Below are 18,701 nucleotides of genomic sequence, written 5' to 3' on the forward strand. Positions count from 1 at the left end.
CATTGCATTAATATGATCAATATTTGTCCTAGTTTCCTACCTGTCTTCCCTACTTCCCTACATAAAATGCATTGCATGAAAGACTCATGACCACATATACCGCATTCTGATTATTGCAAGTAAAATGTCCCATTCTTCCAAAAGTCATTCAGTTTTATAAGCCAATGAATACGGGCTTTTCACAAATAACTGTATGCAGAATGCATAACCACAGACATAGCTCATACATTTCTTATTAGTGATTTGCAAGGTCCTACAGCTGTCTCTTTTATATTCCAATGCTGCTAACAAATTTGCCTGGGCTAGAAAGATGGTATTAGGGTAACTTTTGCCTTTTGTCATGAGTGGAAGGGGGAGAAATATAATATGTTGACCAGATGGCCAAGGACAAACTAGAGTGTCACTGGGTGTCTGTCTTGTGGAGGGATGAGGTCAAAGTGATTGCTACACTTGTGGTAGATGGGGAGGTTAATAGGTTGCATCAAGGCTGGCCTCAGTAGCTAAAGATTTTGTATGCTATTGTTGGGTTCAGGGGTTAGGCATAAGGAATCAGGATGCAGTGACTGAGACTATCTGCTAAAAGGTAGGTCTGACCTGAAATGTGTGCTGCTGTCAGAAAAAAGCTGTAAAGACATAGCCCTTTGCCACACCCCATGGTCTTGTGGTACAAGGGGCATATGATCGCATTCTTCATTACCTGTTGATATAACACTCCTTGGGAAAATATTGCAGTACCTGCCGTGCTAGGAGGATTACCATCACCTGTTTATCTGAAGGTGAGCCTCTTGATGTGACCACTTTTCTTGGGCTATTCTTTCTTCATAGTGCCTCCCTCATACAGATAGTAGGTGTCCATGGTAACCATGACTAGTGGTAGGGGTAGAACAAAGGAGTGACCTGCTTGCATCTGTGGGGACTGAGAACAGGGACCATTTCACTCTTAGAGTCCATTGAATTACTCTGATGTGCTGTATGGCATGAGGATTCCAGTGTAATGGCTTCCATCATTGTGCCTAATGATAACAGTTCTAGGGAGGCCAGCTGGGAGGCCTGCTGAAGACAGTATACGAGTTAAAGGCTGAGGGATAACCATGTTTTTGCAGGATGTTTTGCAATTTGTCTTGTAGTCTCCAGATGCAGCCTATGAAATCTAATGAATGGATTAGTTCCAAGATTGATTATTTCAATATTTACTGAGATATCCAAAAACTGAGACAAACAGAACAACTGATGTCTTGCTAAGATAAGGTATTCTTTTGTTTTTGCAGAAAGGAACCAATCATTGAGATATGGGAACACCCAGAACCTTTTCAGTCTGACATGTGCTGTGACTACTGACATTCACTTGATGAACACCTGGAAAGGGTATGGTGATATCAAATGGCAGGGATCATAACTGGTAATGACCAGGTCCTAGCCAGGAGTGAAGAAACCCTCTGGACTCCTTCATAGTTTTCATGTGGTGTTAAGCATTCTAAAGGTCTGTTGAGTATCTGAAATTATTTTACTGCAGGTATGAACACAAAAGGACAGACTGCACCATGACCATCTGGAATTTCATCTTTTTTTTTTTTTTTTTTGTATGTGATTTAGCCTGCTGAGATCTACAGTAGGTGTAAGGTCCTGTGTTTTCTTTAGAACTAAACAGAATCCTGAGTAGATTCCAGATCCTTTCTGGTCTTGTGGAGCCTATTGGGTTCCTCTTTTTTGTGGGAATTGAATAATCTCCTGAACTACAACCTGGAAGGGTAGAATGTCTGGAAGGTATATATAACCTCCACAGCATCTGCAGATTGACTCATTGCTGTTTCTCAAGCTGATGCTTGCTGCATTAAATTAAATTTAAGTTTATTTTGGCCCATTATTTTAGCCTTTGACCCATCTTTATTTATTTATTTATTTATTTATTTACTTTTAACTGTATTTGTACTTTTTTAACTTGACAAAATGAATTAAATTTTCTAAAGTTAAATCAGGGTCAGAGAAGGCTTCTCCATTAGTTTTCCTGAAAGTGTAGTTCTGAATTATCTGTATTTTTATTCTGAGTCTGTATCTTTTGAACCCCAGTGTCTGATAAGAGATTGTAATCTTCTATAGTATGTCTTTTGCCTCATGTTCTTACCATATCTCTCAGCCTCTTAATCTGGACAAAGCTAAACATAAATATTGGGGGGGGGGGGCAAAGTAAATAAAAAATAAGGACAATTTTTAAATATTGCTCTTGTAAACTTAGAAAGTTGGTAGTATTGTAGATTTTGCATTAGCATTAATTTTCTGAATGATATGAAGTCTGTAACTCAAATGTGTTTCATTATTTTCTGACTTTAATCTGCAATGACTTGCCAATGATTTTTCAGAAAACCACAATTTTATGACAAACAGACCAAAAATATGAGGCAAAAATTTGGACATTCTGTAAAAATCTGTACAGTTGACAGGCATGCTTATGAATTTAAATATGAAAGGGAAGATTTACATTTTTTGAACATGTTTATATAACTTGCCTTACACATCAGTAAATATGTATGTTGAATCTGAAATAGCAAAGTTTTAATATGTTATTTGTTATTATGTTTAATGTAGTTGCATATTTATTAAATTTTACAACCTAACTTTTACAAAGAGAACATAGGCAATGTATGTCTAAGTCAATGTTAAAAACAGGGTTGCCACCTTTTCAAATGTCCAAAGTGGGACATCTTTTGAAAAAAATTGATATTTTTCAGGAGAACACAATCCTACTGCCTATGAAAAGGACAGAGCTTCACTTTTTTTTTGCCAAAACAAAAGCTTATTCTTGTAACATTTGAATTGTTTATGCTATTTCATATAACATTTAGGTGTTCAGATACAAAATAACTGCTTTATGTAACTATTAAAGAAAACTTGTTGTTATATATTTTTTCCTAAAATCTCAGGACATTTGTCATTTATTGGGTCCCCCCCCCCACAGGACATAACTCCCCAAAGAGGGGCTGTCCCTCGCAAAGAGAGACAGGTGGTAACTCTAAAAATGGGTAGTCTTGTTACCACAGATCGATTTTCTGCAATTATACATTTTATTACTGGACACTGCCTGCCTAGCTTTTCTTCTCTGGCCATCTCTTATGTAGCTTAGGTATACTAATATCAGCCACTTTCATTATGATGGTCTGGCAGCAATTTCACATACTTTTAGTTCTTGATTAAAGTATTTTTGACTTTATATCTCTGGAACATATCAATTAATCACTTTAAAATCATAATCATGATTATTTATGAAACTATCATGGTTAAAGTAATTTAAATCTGTAATATGCTTCACCAGTTTCCTCCTGTCATCCTTGTTAGAATCAGTCATCTTGACTTTGTCAAAGTGTAACACTAATGTTTGCAAGAAAGACGTGATAGGAAAATGTATGCAGTGCAAATGAAGTACAACTGAAGCATGACTTCAACACGTAGACATTTTGTGTCAAAAAATCATATTATTTAGGCTTTATGTCAATAGAAAAAAAACATTGCTACATTTACATGATTCACCAAAGGGAAGCATGACTCATCATCTCAGAAGAAAAAGCTAAACTGTAAAATAATGCTCTAAATTTTTTCAAAATAGGATCTAAGCTTTTGTATAGCACATTTCAGTAGCAAATTAAGCAATCTATAAAATGCTGTTATACAGAGAAAAAAAAACATACTTCCAGAGATTGTTGTAAAAAATCTCTGGAAACATCCATAGCTGGGAGATTGGCCACAGACTAGGGAATCATTTTGCAAAACACCACAAATAGCTCAACTTGTAATTTTTTTTCTTGTCAGTCACCGCCAGGATCTCACAGTGGTGACAATGAAGACAGAAACTAATTTAACAAAGGATACAGTATGCTACTGCAATGTTTAGATAACTGTGTTAATACATTATCACAGACTGTAACCTAAGAAAATGCACCAAAATGCAAATATACAGTGCAGATAATATTGCTGTCCATCTTAAAAGATATGAAACTGGCATGGCTTACAGATATTGTCTAAAGAATATGTAGAAAATGGAATCAACAATGCCGTAGAAAATATTCTGCCTCCAGTTAGATGACCACAACATCATTAACATGCCTAAAGTGGTCAGTGATCTCTCTCTTAACCAATCCATTCATCTGCCCACCTTTTTTCCCTCACCCACTAATGAAGGGGAGAGGATACTGCACTCCCTGAATGTGCACAGACATCTTAGATTCTACCTGCATAAGACCAAGGCCATCAGAAAGACTAGCTCTTTGTCTCCTTCCACCCCAGAGCCCTGGACAAGGCAGTCTCCAAGCAAACCATTGCATGCTGGATCAGCAAAGCTGTTTGCTTTTGCTACTCTCACAATGGAAAGGAACCCCTATGATAATCGAGGCCCATTCCACTAGAGCTGTGGCCACCTCAAGGGCCTTCATGAAATGCCTAGACACAGCATCCATTTTGGAAGCAGCCACCTCTGCCACTATCCACACCTTCACCAAGCATTACAAATTGGACCAAGTTTCCAGAGCTAGAACAGGATTCGCTAGGGCAATCCTGCAGGGTCTTGTAGAACACTCTGCATCTACCACCACCCTCTCTTCCTCCCAAGCTGTGGTATGCTCCCACACCTAGAATACTGCAATGTAGGAATAGAAAGACATAGAATAGTTGTGTAAAATCTTACCATAACAATAGATGTCCTTCTTTTCCATGTTGCAGTATTCCTTCCTGCCCACCATCCCAACTAGTCTTGTACCTTCCTGTACTACCTACATTTCAGTAGGTCTCCCAAGTTACACACCTGTAAAAAACTGGCACTCCTCCTGCTGGGCCTTATTCTCTGCCTGCTGGCCTTCAAGTTTTGCGAATTGTGCGTGTAGACGTCGCATTTAAGACCCCTTGGTTTATGGCCCTGCGTGTGACGTCCCTTGCACACTGCAGCAGCCAAGCTGAAGCTTTTGTGTAGAGGCCAGCGTACGAGTCACCTGAGGGCTGGAAATTCCACACCTAGAATACTGCAACATGGAAGAGAAGGACATCTATGGTTATGGTAAGATTTTACACAACTATTCTTTTTTTTTAGTCTTTGGGTGATATTACGGTTGCAAGCAAACAAACTCAGTCTGAGGTACTTGAGAGAGAAGAGGGGATTATGGGTAGAGGAGAGAGAAGAGGGAATTATGGGTAGAGGAGGAGTCAGAGCTGTGGATCCAGGCTCTTTGAAAAAAAAAAAGCTCTGAGGTGTGATCTGGTCAGATCCAGTAACCCAGTTGAACTGAATGAAGCAAGATGACACAGATCTAACTAAGTTCGCAGATGACTGCAAACTAGGAGTCATAGTTGAGTCCCCAAATTATGTGGACATTCTACAGAAGGGCCTCACTGAGATGCCTAGTGTCAAAGCCATGGCCTCAAACTTAATGCCAAAAAGTGCATTGTCATCCCATTTGATAAAAACTCTCTACCCATGAACTACCACATAGGCAGCAGTCTACTTAATGCCGAATGTGTGATGAGAGACTTTGGGAACCCAGGTGGACAGTAGTCTCTCCTTTGATAATCACATTGCCACATTAGTCAGGAAATCCTTCTCATCACAAAAGGGTTCTCATCCAGGAAAAGAGAGGTCATTGTTCCCCTCTACTCGACACTCATTAGACCCATTATAGAATACGACGCCCCTTGTGGAATGTACCTCACAAGACATCTGCAGCAGCTGGAAAGGCCCCAGAAGTACCTCACAAAGAGGATTACTGGCCTCAAACAGATGCCCTACACTGACCATCTCAAAAAACTCCAGCTTTACTCCGTAGCATATCACCTACTCTGAGGTGATCTCTGCCTAACATATAAAGCTATGTCAAACCCAGAGCTGTTGGACATGCTACACCTAAAGAAATCTCAATCCCTCCGATATACACTCTGTAGGGACCTAAACCTTGCCACCACAATAAACAGGACATGTTGGAAGGGATGGATTCCTGTCCCAGATACTTCCTATACTCTGAAACAAGCTTCCATCTATGTCAAGCAAAGTTCCTCATTGGGAAATCGGAAATACACCCCAGGGATCACTTCTGTGGCTCTGCTCGACAGGGGCACAGGTAAATAACATTCTTGGGTGGCTTAAGCCAGGGAACCTTGTTGGCTAGGCTTACTTAGGCCCTTGGGCCAATAGCCTAGTACCTACCTATGAACCTATGAACCTATGAACCTATAACTTGGGTCAATGTCACAGTGCTGAAGCAGTAATCCTTAGTATAACATTTCTTCTTCTTCTCTGTGCCAGAGTGGATAATATGTTTGTATATTCGATTTTTTCAACTCCTATATTTGGTTCTTTATACCAGCTGAGTCATGGTCAGAGATATATAGTGGTCAGAGGAAACATTGCAAAGACACAGAAGATAGACTACAATAAAACAGATGTACACAACAAAGCCTGGGAGACAATGACCACCAACTATTCTCAGAAGCACCAAAGCTTCCAAAAAATAGCAGTGTAATGCTTTGAAGAGAAATGTCTTACCTTCAAATCTAAAAAAAAAAAAACGGGAAGGAATAGGAAAGAAATTCCTATCAGTGGTCAGATCTTCCATGCAGAAATAATTAGCATTTTTATGGCTGGGTCTATGGATCTATGGGTACATGACTGGACTACTGAGCCTTCTTAGGAAAAAAAAGAAACTACCATACATCATATTTCATAAAACACAAGTGGGCAACTATATAAATACATATATATATATAGAGATAGATATATAGGTAGATAGTAGATAAATAGATAGATAGATAGATAGGTTCATAGGTAGGTACTAGGCTATTGGCCCTAGGGCCTATACAAGCCTAGCCGAAAAGGTACCCTGGCTTTCGCCACCCAAGTAAATTATTTTCCTGTACCCCTGTCAAGCAGAACCACAGAAGGGATCCCCGGGGTGAATTTCCTATTACCCATCCAATCATCAAGAATTTTCTTGAAGAGTGCTAATGAGGAGCTCTGTTTGACATAGATAGGTAGTCTGTTCCAGAGTATGGGAAGTCTCTGGGACAGGAATCTATCCCTCCAGCATGTTCTGTTTATTGTGGTGACAAGGTTTAGGTCCCTAGAGCGTGTAGCTCGGAGGGATTGGGATTTCTTTAAGTGGAGCATGTCCAACAGCTCTGGGTTTGACATAGCTTTGTATGTTAGGCAGAGATCGCCTCTGAGTAGGCGATATGCGACGCAGTAAAGCTGGAGTTTTTTGAGACGGTCTGTGTAAGGCTTCTGTTTGAGACCAGTAATCATCTTTGTGAGGTATTTTTGTGGCCTTTCCAGTTGTTGTAGATGTCTTGTGAGGTACATACCAAAAGGGGCATTGTACTCTATAATGGGTCTAATGAGTGATGAGTAGAGGGGAACAATGACCTCTTTTTGTCTGGATGAGAAACCTTTTGTGATGAGGTGTGCCACGTAGAAGGATTATCAAAGGAGAGACTACTGTCCACCTGTGTCCCAAGGTCTCTTATCACACTTTCGGTGTTAAGTAGACTACCGCCTATGTGGTAGTTCATGGGTACAGAGTTTTCACCAAAGGGGATGGCAATGCACTTTTTGGCATTGAGCTTAAGACCATGTCTTTGACACTAGGCATCTGTCTCAGTGAGGCCCTTTTATAGGATGTCTACATCGTTAGGAGTTTCAGTTATGGCTCCTAATTTGCAGTCATCTGTGAATTTAGTTAGCCAAAGACCTTCTGTGTTAGCCTGTACTTCAGAGAAGTAGATACCAAACAGGAGAGGAGCCAGGACTGAACCCTGTGGTACTCCAATTGTCACTGGTCTGAAGTCTGATTTGGAGTCTGCTACTTTCATGGTGTGGGTTCTTTCAGTAAGCCAGTTGGCAACCCATCTTGTGACATAGGGATTTATACCTAGTTTAGTGAGTTTATCTATAATTCCAGAGTGGGGGGTGGTGTTGAACGCCTTGGCGAGATCTAGATAGGCTGTGTGAATCACATTACCCTCATATATATGGCTTTGGTGACTACTTCAAAGAAGTCTATCAGGTTTAGGAGACATGATCTGCCTTTTACAAACCCAAACTGTGTGTGGGGTCCAGAGTTTGGAGATCTCCAACGTCTTTGTTTATGACTTCCATGATGATACGTTCCATGGCCTTGCAGACAAGGCCCATCAGGCTAATGGGGCTGTAGTTCCCGGGGTCTGTTGTGGCCCCCCCTTTGTGGAGTGGGATAACTGTCGCGGTGCACCATTCAATGGGCACAAAGCCTGAGGTGAGGCTATGATTGAACATGGTACTTAGGTGGGGTGCCAGTTCATTCTGTAGTTCATGTAGAAGGCAGCCTGGGATGTTGTCAGGTCCCATGGATGCTGTGTTCTTGGCTTTGGAGAGTGAAGTTTTTACCTGTGCAGCCGTGAATATAGATAGATAGATAGATAGATAGATAGATAGATAGATAGATAGATAGATAGATAAATAGATAGATAGATAAAAAATAGAAACAACAACAGCAGCAAAATCTATGGTAGAAAAATATAACATACTACACGTGGATTTTCTAAACATAGTGAATATGTATAACAAATAAATAAAAAATAGTATGGTAGATCATATATCACAAAACACAAATGGATTTTCTAGACATAGTATTTATAGTAACCATTGGAAAACATTTTTTTTTCATACTAGATGATACAGGTTAGTTCACCAAGAAATACCTAAAAGAAATGAGTACCTTAAAGAAGCAAATACCTGTGATACCCATATTCAACTTATATGCCATGCTACATATGTTGCAAAACAAATAACCCACAGGTGAGTGCATTGCTCTGCCAAGGTGGGTGAATACTAAATGAGTTGGGTCGACATCACAGCAATTGTCTTCACAGAACCAGGAGTAGATGATTTTATTCCTTGTACCACATCAGAAATAAATTGGTGAATGCAGAGAAAGGAATCTGACCAAGATCTAGTTTCACTTGACTGAAATTTCCTAGATGATCAAAAGGTGATACCTACTAGCCATTCAGGTAAGGAAAATAAAATAAAATAAAGGAAAGGCTGAGAAGAAGCTGTCACAGAAAAAAAATGCTGCATGTCAGATAGGCTGAATAGATAAGTGGAGACACATTTCAGTCCTTATAATTTTGTTTTAGATATGTAAAGAAGGACAGCTCTGATGTCTTCTACTTTAACTGATTAATACCTCTGTGATGTGGAATGTCAAAGCTCTAGTAGCCTACACACATTCTTACCTTTTGAAACATTTTCTAGGAAATCAACTTAAAAAAACATAACTCAAAGAAATGCAAATATTTTGTGAATAATAAAAGGTATTAAAACTGTATAAACACCAATGTTATCAATAAAAAGTCTTTGCATTGACATCAGTCAGTGCAATCACAGTCTTTATATCAATATTATAATATGTTATTATGAATACAAAACCAGAATGATATTATCTAATGTTTCATAAACAAATTGTCACAGCTTGGAAACTGTACAACCCAGATGTATTTTGTCAGCTTACTTTTGTGAGACAGACATAAGCTTTCCCATGACAGCAAAACGTTCCTTTCTATGAGCATACTTACTAATATATTTAGAGAAAAATGAAGAATTATGTTAATTTGTATAATTAACAAAACAAATAACCATGAATATCTCTTAAAATGTGCAGTGCAAATATCAATGATAGTTTTCTTCAACATCATCTAATGTTTCTTCTGATACTATGCAACAGTTTGTAATTCACCCAGTTTTAGAAACATTAACCAAATATGGAAATATTTTCTATTTTCATAATTACTACAAAATAACTGCCAGTATCTCCAGTATAGTATTGCGTAACTGCACATTGACAATCTACTTTTCTTTCATCCACCAGGGTATTTTATTCGATGCCCCTCAGTAATGCATAAATACCTCAATTATGAAAATATGAATTCAAATATGAAAATGTGAATAACGGGACATCAGTCATTAATTTCTATATGGCAGAACATCCAAGATTAACAATCTTAGTATCATTTTGTTAATTACACAGTGCACTGTATAATACTGCATATACTGCATATTATTAATTTGCGACTCATTTGGTTAAGGATGACAGCCCCAAAAATCTCTGAATGCCATAAGGAGCTATTGGTATTGACTGGAAGAATACAAAAAGGTGCTACAGGCTTGAATGAGTTAAGAGAAAAATATTGGCCAGATTTAATAAAGCCTACAGTAAGTGTACACTAAGTGTATACTGTTCTGACTGAACAAACAACACAGACATAACTCACACCTTCTTCCTCCTAATTTTAGTTTTTCTACTGATATTCTTGCAACTTTAAATATTGACAGGGATTCATAAAGGTCACAACAAAGTGTAGACTACATGTACACTTAGTGTATTCTTTCTGAGTGACTAGAAACCACAAAAAATGTGATAAGAATTTTATTAAATATATATCATGTATACTTAGTGTAGGTTTTATTGAATCTGGCGCCTTGATATTTTAATTGTACATTGTTTTTTCATAAGAAAGCAATTTTGATAAAAAAAAAAATGTCAGGGGCTGAAGACCTCAGGATTATATTTAAGTTGCAGTCAGTTTTATAAGTGTGAAGCCATTCTTCCTGCACATTTTGCTTTGCAAATATAGTTTAAAAATGTACTGTATTTCAAAGTAAGTGAATATATGATAACATTTTTATAAATGGCTGGAAATAAAATATTAATTATAAAAAGGAAGAAGCACCTAGATAAAATCTAATTTTGTTTTAAACAAAAAAACAAAAAACAAAAAAAACAAAACAAAAAAAAAACTTGATCATGGAAGGGTTTTTCTTAAGATAATAAAAACCTTTCCCCCCAGTAAAACACTACCTCACAATGTTGTTAAGTTTCTGGAATATTTATTTGTAGTCTCTTTATGCTACTGAATTTTAACAGCATGTATACGAGAATGTTTTTTAGTCTTTTTGTATCAAAAACTGTCTCTCCTATACCTGTATTGAGTCCAGTGACTGTTCTGCCATGATAACCACACAATGTAAAATATGATGCCCTCTGGCACAAAAATAATTTTATTCTAACCTCTGCCTCCTCACATGTGCAGCTATGTAATCAGAAAGTTTCTACTTTTACTACTACTTGCTTACATTTTCTTGCCAAGCTAACCCTGCTTTATAAACATTTATTTGTGGTATATTTGTAGAACAAGCCTCAATGTACTGCTTATGTACCTTTCATGTTATTTTACTGTAATAGGGCATTATATTTCCTTTTACCTGAGGTACAACCTTCTGTTACTTTGATCATGGATGTCCATAACTAAAGTGTTTACCTGTTTGCTTATCACTAAAGTGTTTGTTTGCCTCTGTATTGCAGCTAGGCATTTAACATCTCCTTATTGGGTAAGTGCTGACATCGTTCACTTGCACATACCTCACCAAGTCCATTTTATTTCTGTCTGTCTCTCTCTCTCTCTCTCTTTCTCTTTTACTCTCTTTTTAAAAAGTACTGTCAGCCCAGCAGGTAATATGCTATAAGTTTCAGTCTGAAAAAAAGATCTTTATATCACTTGTAACTAATTATGTTACCCAGGTATGTGGGTTCCTATTTATTATACTTGCTGTTATCTATTAAATATCCTTATATTTTCTAGCAAGCCTTCAGTGAGTATTGTCCTTCCATTTTTCCTTTTATCACTGCAGAACTCGAGCTGTTATGTTTTATTTATTAAAGTGCTACAGTAGTGCTCAGAGGCTTTCATTACTAATATATCAAAACGATACTGCTCCCTGATTCTATTGCTTATATGCCCCACATGCATAGCCACACAAAATCTGACACTGATATTATTTCAGTTTTATTTCAGTGATTTTTCTTTTAAATATTTGAAACCATTAAGTAAAATTGGGTGAAGGCTGATTTTAATGACCTGATTGACCCATGAACTATTTATTTTCCTAAGCAACCAGGTGTTTCATCCGGATATACTCTAGTAAGCTGCTTGTCTTTCCTAAATACATAAATTCAAGATAATTAGCATTTCATGGGTGTAGTTCCCCTGGGATAATAAGTGTCTGGAAGTATAACAGTTTATCAAAAGCAACCGATCCTTGCGAATGCCTGCACAGTGCAATAAATTACACTGTTCCTTGAAATACTATTTTAAGATGCATTTATTAACATATTACAGCTACTTTAGAATAGTAATGCTTCCCTGAATATATAGTTAAAACTGTTTTCCCAAAGAAAACACGTTTATCATATACCTCTGTTTAACAAATATTTCTCTTGTTAAAGTGCAAAGGTTAATGTCCACAGGCAGCTTACAACCAAGAAGAAGGAGCAGCTAAGAAGCTTTTTGATATATTTTTAACTGTGTCATGGTGAGTATTGCCTTCAGCAAAATAATGTTTGTTAGTAACATGTTTAGGAAGAGCCTGAGGAATTCCACATTACCTTATTATTAGTTCTATAGCGCAGTGATATTTAAAGCAATTCATGTCTCAATGCAGTACCTAAGTTCCCAAGAAATATCATATGGAAAGTTAGTAGTAGTAAATAAAATTATACCTTGTCAAGAACATGCATACTGAATGCCTGGGATTGATTCCTACAGTCTCTGCATTTATGCTGTATTAATCTAAAAACAGTACAACCAAGAAATAAGAAACTAGATGTAATAAAAATAAATACATTCAGTGCATCTAATCCTTGATTCTTAATCATATAGGACATGGATGTAATATTTAGATCTTTGGACTTCCAAGCTTTGTTTATACTTTACTGCTTTACCAGTTAAACCAGCTCATAGTTTTATTATCTATTCCCATGTGAATCACATCAGTATAGAACTGTTCACAGGTAAAGAGCAAAATAGACTAAGTAGTGTGCAGTTTTTTAGCATAAAGTGCACTTCCTTGCTGACCATTGTCTTGCCTTTTTAATGTTATGTTTCTACAATGCATTCATAAAATTCACTGCTGTTTTAGATTTCAAACCTTCTCGGGTAGACCATTGTATGAGGTCACCCCCCCCCCCCCAAAAAAAAAAAAAAAAAAACTTGCCTTCATTAGTGAAATGTCTTCTGTGTAGCTTCCAGTTATGCCTTGAGTACTTGTTTCATTATTTCATTTTTCAAACAAACCACAACCTACTGGTCCCACTTAATTAAATAGGCTCAGACTAGTAAGCTATATAACCTACCCTAAGATTGACTTTATAATCAGTTAAATTAAGTTTAAAAAGTGCAGAGGAAAAACCACCTGCATAGAAGAGTGGATGGCTTGCCCTTACAAAAAAATTAAAAAGTTATTACTTTGACCCTGCTCTGAATGACCTTGCTATAAAGTGAGTTGAAGAGATGTATTTCTTTCTTTCTTTATTTACTGACATTTGATTATTGGGGGACGTCTGACAGGGTAAGTGTCCATTTTCAGCAGATGCTTGGGGCTCCAATATCCTAGACCTGGTCATTACCAACATGGGAAATCAATGCTCCATACCTATGGTCACCCCCTCGTTAGTCAGGTCTGACCATAAGCTAATCACCCTTAACATCCACATCCCACCCCCAACCCCCAGTAAAGAAACCACCATAAAAAACTTCTCCAAAGCCAACTTCATGCTACTCAAGTCAGAAGTGACAAACTTCATGACACCCATGCAGACGGGAACTGAAAGTTCAACTGCTGAATCCTACACTATGGCACTGTACGAGCACATCCACTCATGCATGAATCGTGCCATCCCAAATAGAACCAAAATGCTCTCATCCAAAAAAAGGAAGCCAATCTGGTGGTCCCCTGCCATAAACAAACTTTACAACAAAAGGAAGAAACTTTTGCAGAAAAGAGGAAAATCCCAGGATGCAAAAACTCCCTTACTAGCCTCAGTAAGAAACTGAGATGCCTCATAAAATCCTCCAAAGCTAGTTACGAAAATAAAATTGCCAAAGATTCCAAAGACAACCACAAAGCATTCTATAATTATGTCAAGAATCTAAATGGCAATGCTCAGATCTGCTCTGAGCTAAAACAGAATGGCATTAAATATACTGATCCGAAGGATATTGCCAATATCCTGGCAGATCGATTCAGTGCCAACTTCACCCCACTCTCACACCTAAATGGCCCATCTCAATACCGGAAGATTGCCAAATTCCAGTAATAACGGCCACACAGGTACAAAACGCACTCTCTAAAGCCAAGAATACAGCATCCATGGGACCAGATGACATCCCGGCTGTGTACTACATGAACTACAATATGAACTGGCACCTCACCTAAGTGTCATGTTTAATCATAGCCTCACCTCAGGTTTCGTGCCCACTGAGTGGTGCAGAGCTACAGTTATCCCAATCCACAAGGGGGATCCACCTTGGATCCTGTAAACTACCGTCCCATCAGTCTGACAAGCCTTATCTGCAAGGCCATGGAGTGTATTATCATGGAACTTATAAACAAAGACATTGGCAACCTTCAAACACTGGACCCCACCCAGTTTGGGTTTGTGAAGGGCCAATCTTGTCTCCTGAACCTGATTGACTTATTTGAATCAGTCTCCAGAGCCATGGACAAGGGTAAGGTGGTCCACACAGCCTATCTATACCTTGCCAAGGCCTTTGACACCATCCCCCACTCTGGAATCATAGATAAACTTACTAAGTTGGGCATTAATCCCTATGTCACCCAATGGGTTGCTAAATGGCTTACTGATAGAACCCACACTGTAAAAGTAGCCAACTCCAAATCCAGCTCCAGACAAGTGACAAGTGGAGTACCTCAGGGTTCAGTCCTGGGGCCACTCTTGTTTGGCATCTACTTCTCTGAAGTACAGGTCAACACTAAGGGACTCTGGCTAACAAAGTTTGCAGATGACTGCAAACTGGGAGCCATTATTGAATCCCCAAATTATGTGGATACTCTACAAAAGGGCCTTACAGAAACAGATGCTTGGTGCCAGAGCCATGGGCTCAAGCTCAATGCCAAGAAATGTATTCTTATCCCCTTTGGGAAAAAACATGTATCCATGAATTACCATATAGGTGGCAGTACACTAAACACAGAAAGTGTGATAAGAGACTTAGGGACACAGGTGGACAGTGGTCTCACCTTCGATAACCACATCGCCACAACAGTCAGGAAATCCTTCTATGTGGCACACCTCATCACGAAGGGCTTTTTATCCAGAAAAAAGGAGGTCATTGTCCCACTGTACTCATCCCTCATTAGACCCATTATAGAATACAATGCCCCATTTAGTATGTACCTCTCAAGACATCTGCAACAACTGGAAAGGCCTCAGAAATACCTCACTAAAAGAATCACAGGCCTAAAGCAGATGCCCTACGCTGACCGCCTTAAAAACTCCAGCTATACTCTGTCGCATATCGTCTACTCAGAGGCGATCTCTGCTTAACATACAAGGCCATGTCAAACCCAGAGCTGTTGGACATGCTACACTTAAAGAAATCCCAATCCCTCAGAGCTACACGCTCCAGGGATCTAAACCTTGTCATCACAATAAACAAAACATGTTGGAGGGATAGGTTCCTGACCCAGAGACTCCCCAGACTCTGGAATAGATTGCCCATACATGTCAAGCAGAGTGCCTCTTTGGACCTCTTCAAGAGCAACCTTGACGATTGGATGGGAGAAAGGAAATTCACCCCTGTCGCTTTGCTAGACAGGGTTCCAGGAAAGTAAATAATGTGGGAAGAAATAGCCAGGGAATTGTTATGGCTAGGCTTGTATAGACCCTAGGGCTGATAGCCTAGTACCAACCTATGAACCTATGAACCTATAAGAAAAGCTCCAAAGTTTTACAAAAACAGTTTAAGAGCAATAATTCTGCAATCTTCAAAAGTAATACAAAAGCATCTACAGTTAAATAATTATACCAAATGAGACATAATGTGAAAACATTGGTTAAGAATAAAACAACTTATATGAGAATGATTTAATATTTGGATAAATTTTAATTGGTTTATAGAGAAATTAAAGGGAAGTTAGTATAATACAAACATGGATTGCAATATGAAGTGAGAGAAGAAACAAGCTTATGGCATATTTAGAAAGAGACTCATTGAAGTAAGTAAATGAGTGAAGAAGGGAGAGTAAAGAAGTATAAGGTATGAATAGGTACTTGTTCATATTTAGGGATATGGTTTATCCTGAGGCTGAGCAAGAAAACAACCAGGTTTTACCTAGGAAGTTTTCATGCAATGGATATGATCAAGGAGTTCCAGACCTTGGCAACATGGCTGGACAGAGATGAGTTTTTGGTCATTGTAATGCAATGACTGGTTGAGAACATAGAATGGCATTTATTGCTGGACAAGAAGATGGATGCTGGATACCTTTATAGGTGGTAAGAATCTGAGTACATAGTAGCTGATGGGGTAGTTCTAACCAATTTAAGGTTTTCAGCAATATACAGTGGTGAGTTCTGCAGGGGGATACTTGCTGCAGATTTAGCCACTTTATTATAGTATTGTTCAAATTTTTCTTTTTGTGATGCCTGCGGGTTAATATGGAAGGTAGTGCCATAAAGTAGTGAGGGAAGGAGGTAAGTAGGGGCAAGTGTAGTTTTAGTTGCATCGGTGAGAAACTTTTTGTTCTGTAAAGCATCCTTAGTTTTTTGTGAGTTTCATTATGTACTTTTGTATATGTAGGTCAATTTTAAGCACATTATCCACTTTTATCCTGAATAATTTGCTGTGAGAAGTGACTCCAATGGTTGCATTATTAAAAGAGAGGATTTTACATTTTATATTTTTCATGAGAGATGGATTTCGGGAAAAAAAAGTATTGTTTTTTTTTGGGGGGGGGGTTTAGCAGGAGCTGTGAGTTACAAAGCCATGTCTCAGTGGCTGTTAAAGCTTTCCTGAGTACTTCCTTGGATATGCACCAGGTTGTCAGATGTGTGTAAGAGTATGGAATCATCTACTTAGTCTATTAGGGAGGCCTGCTATGTGGATGTATGGAGGATGTTAGCGAGAATGTTAAAGAGGAGTGGACCAAGGATAGATCCTTGTGGTACAATGGCGGTGACTGGGAGGTATGGACAGAGGGTAAAGTGCCATTTTACTGACTGATACCTATTGGACAGTTAGCTTTTGAACCATGTAAGGGTGGGCTGAGATAGACCTACTGAGGACATTTGAAGTAGAAGTTTGCTGTGACAAACTATGCTGAATGGTTTAGACAAGTCTAGAAATAAGGAGGAGACTAGTTTGCCATTATCTCTAGCTTTATTGAAAGTATCTATAAAGGTTAAAAGTGCAGTGTTAGTACTATGGGAGGGATGGGAGCTAGTTTGACAGGAGTGGGGGTGGCTAGGAGGTCTTCCTGCAGGAGTTAGTTTAGCAATTGGTTTTGCAGACATTTTTCAAGTACTTTGGAGAAGGAGGATAAGATTGCTATAGGTCTAAAGTTAGTAATGTCTATTGAATTTTCTCCTTTGTGTAGCAGGATAATGTGTGATTTTTTCCAGAGAGTGGGAATATAGGATTTTTGTATTGACCTATTCGTAATAGGGTTGCTACCTTTTCAAATGGCCAAAGTGGGACATTTTTGGTACAAATGCCAGGTTTTACAGGCCAAAACATACCCACGGCCAGTACAAAGGACAGAACTTCACTTTTTTTGCCTAAATAAAAGTGTATTCTTGTAGCATTTTAGTTGCTTATTCTGTTTCTTATAACATTTAGGTGTTTCAGATACAGAATAACTGTTTTATGCAACTATTACATAAAATATAGGAAATAATTTTGTCCTAAAATCGCAGGACATTTGCCATTTTTACAATTATTATGCAGGACACAACTGCCCAAAGAGGGACTGTCCCTTGCAAAGTGGGACAGGTGGTAACCCTAATTTGTAAGGACTGAGACAGGTTAGGCAGTGCTATTGGCTGTTATTTTAAGGTACTCACTTGGATGGTCATCAGCTGAAGTAGAGCATGGTTTCAGTTTGTTTAAGAATAGTTTTATGTAGGATGTGGGCACAAGTTTGAAGGTGAAAGTGAATCTGGTGATATGTAGTTCAATACTTTTATTTCTTATGTTTCTAATATTTATGGTGAAAAATGTTAGATTACTAGGGCTGGAGGTTGGTCATTCTGGGGTTAGAGTAGTGTGTGGAAGAGAATTGTCTTAATGCTGGTTGTGATAGGTGGAGCCAGATTAGTGTGAATGTCTCCTCCTAGGAGGATTTTAGTATATTGGGGTATTACTGATTCTTGGTTTTTGGGGAGTATTTTTCTTCTTCATTTTATTTTGATTTGAGTTGAAAAGGAGTTAACTGGTCTATAGTTGGGGTAAATGTGAGGGGCTTCATTAAATAGGTTTGGTGTGATGTGTGGAGAGCTTAGGGAGAAAGTATGGCTAGGTGGGTGGACAGAGTTGGAGAGATGTTACGATCTATTGAGTCATGGTAGGAAGAGTGACAGCACAGTATTTGGAGAGGAATAGAGGAAAAGCTGATAGTATGATTAAGTAAAGGGATCTGTATTTTATATGGGTTGGAGACAGTGGCACTGACAAAAAGGCAGAAGTCAGAGCTTGATGTGGCAGAGTTGAAGATGTTAAGATTTGCACTGGGTGTGACAATAAATGGACAGGATTAGGAATAAGTATATTAGAGGGTCAGCCCAGGTTGGAAGGTTTGGAGACAAAGCCAGAGAGGCAAGATTAAGTTGGTTTGGACA

The sequence above is a fragment of the Protopterus annectens genome, chromosome 5.part1 (genome assembly GCF_019279795.1).
Source record: "Protopterus annectens isolate FY-2018-M chromosome 5.part1, PAN1.0, whole genome shotgun sequence".
Classification (NCBI taxonomy): domain Eukaryota; kingdom Metazoa; phylum Chordata; order Ceratodontiformes; family Protopteridae; genus Protopterus; species Protopterus annectens.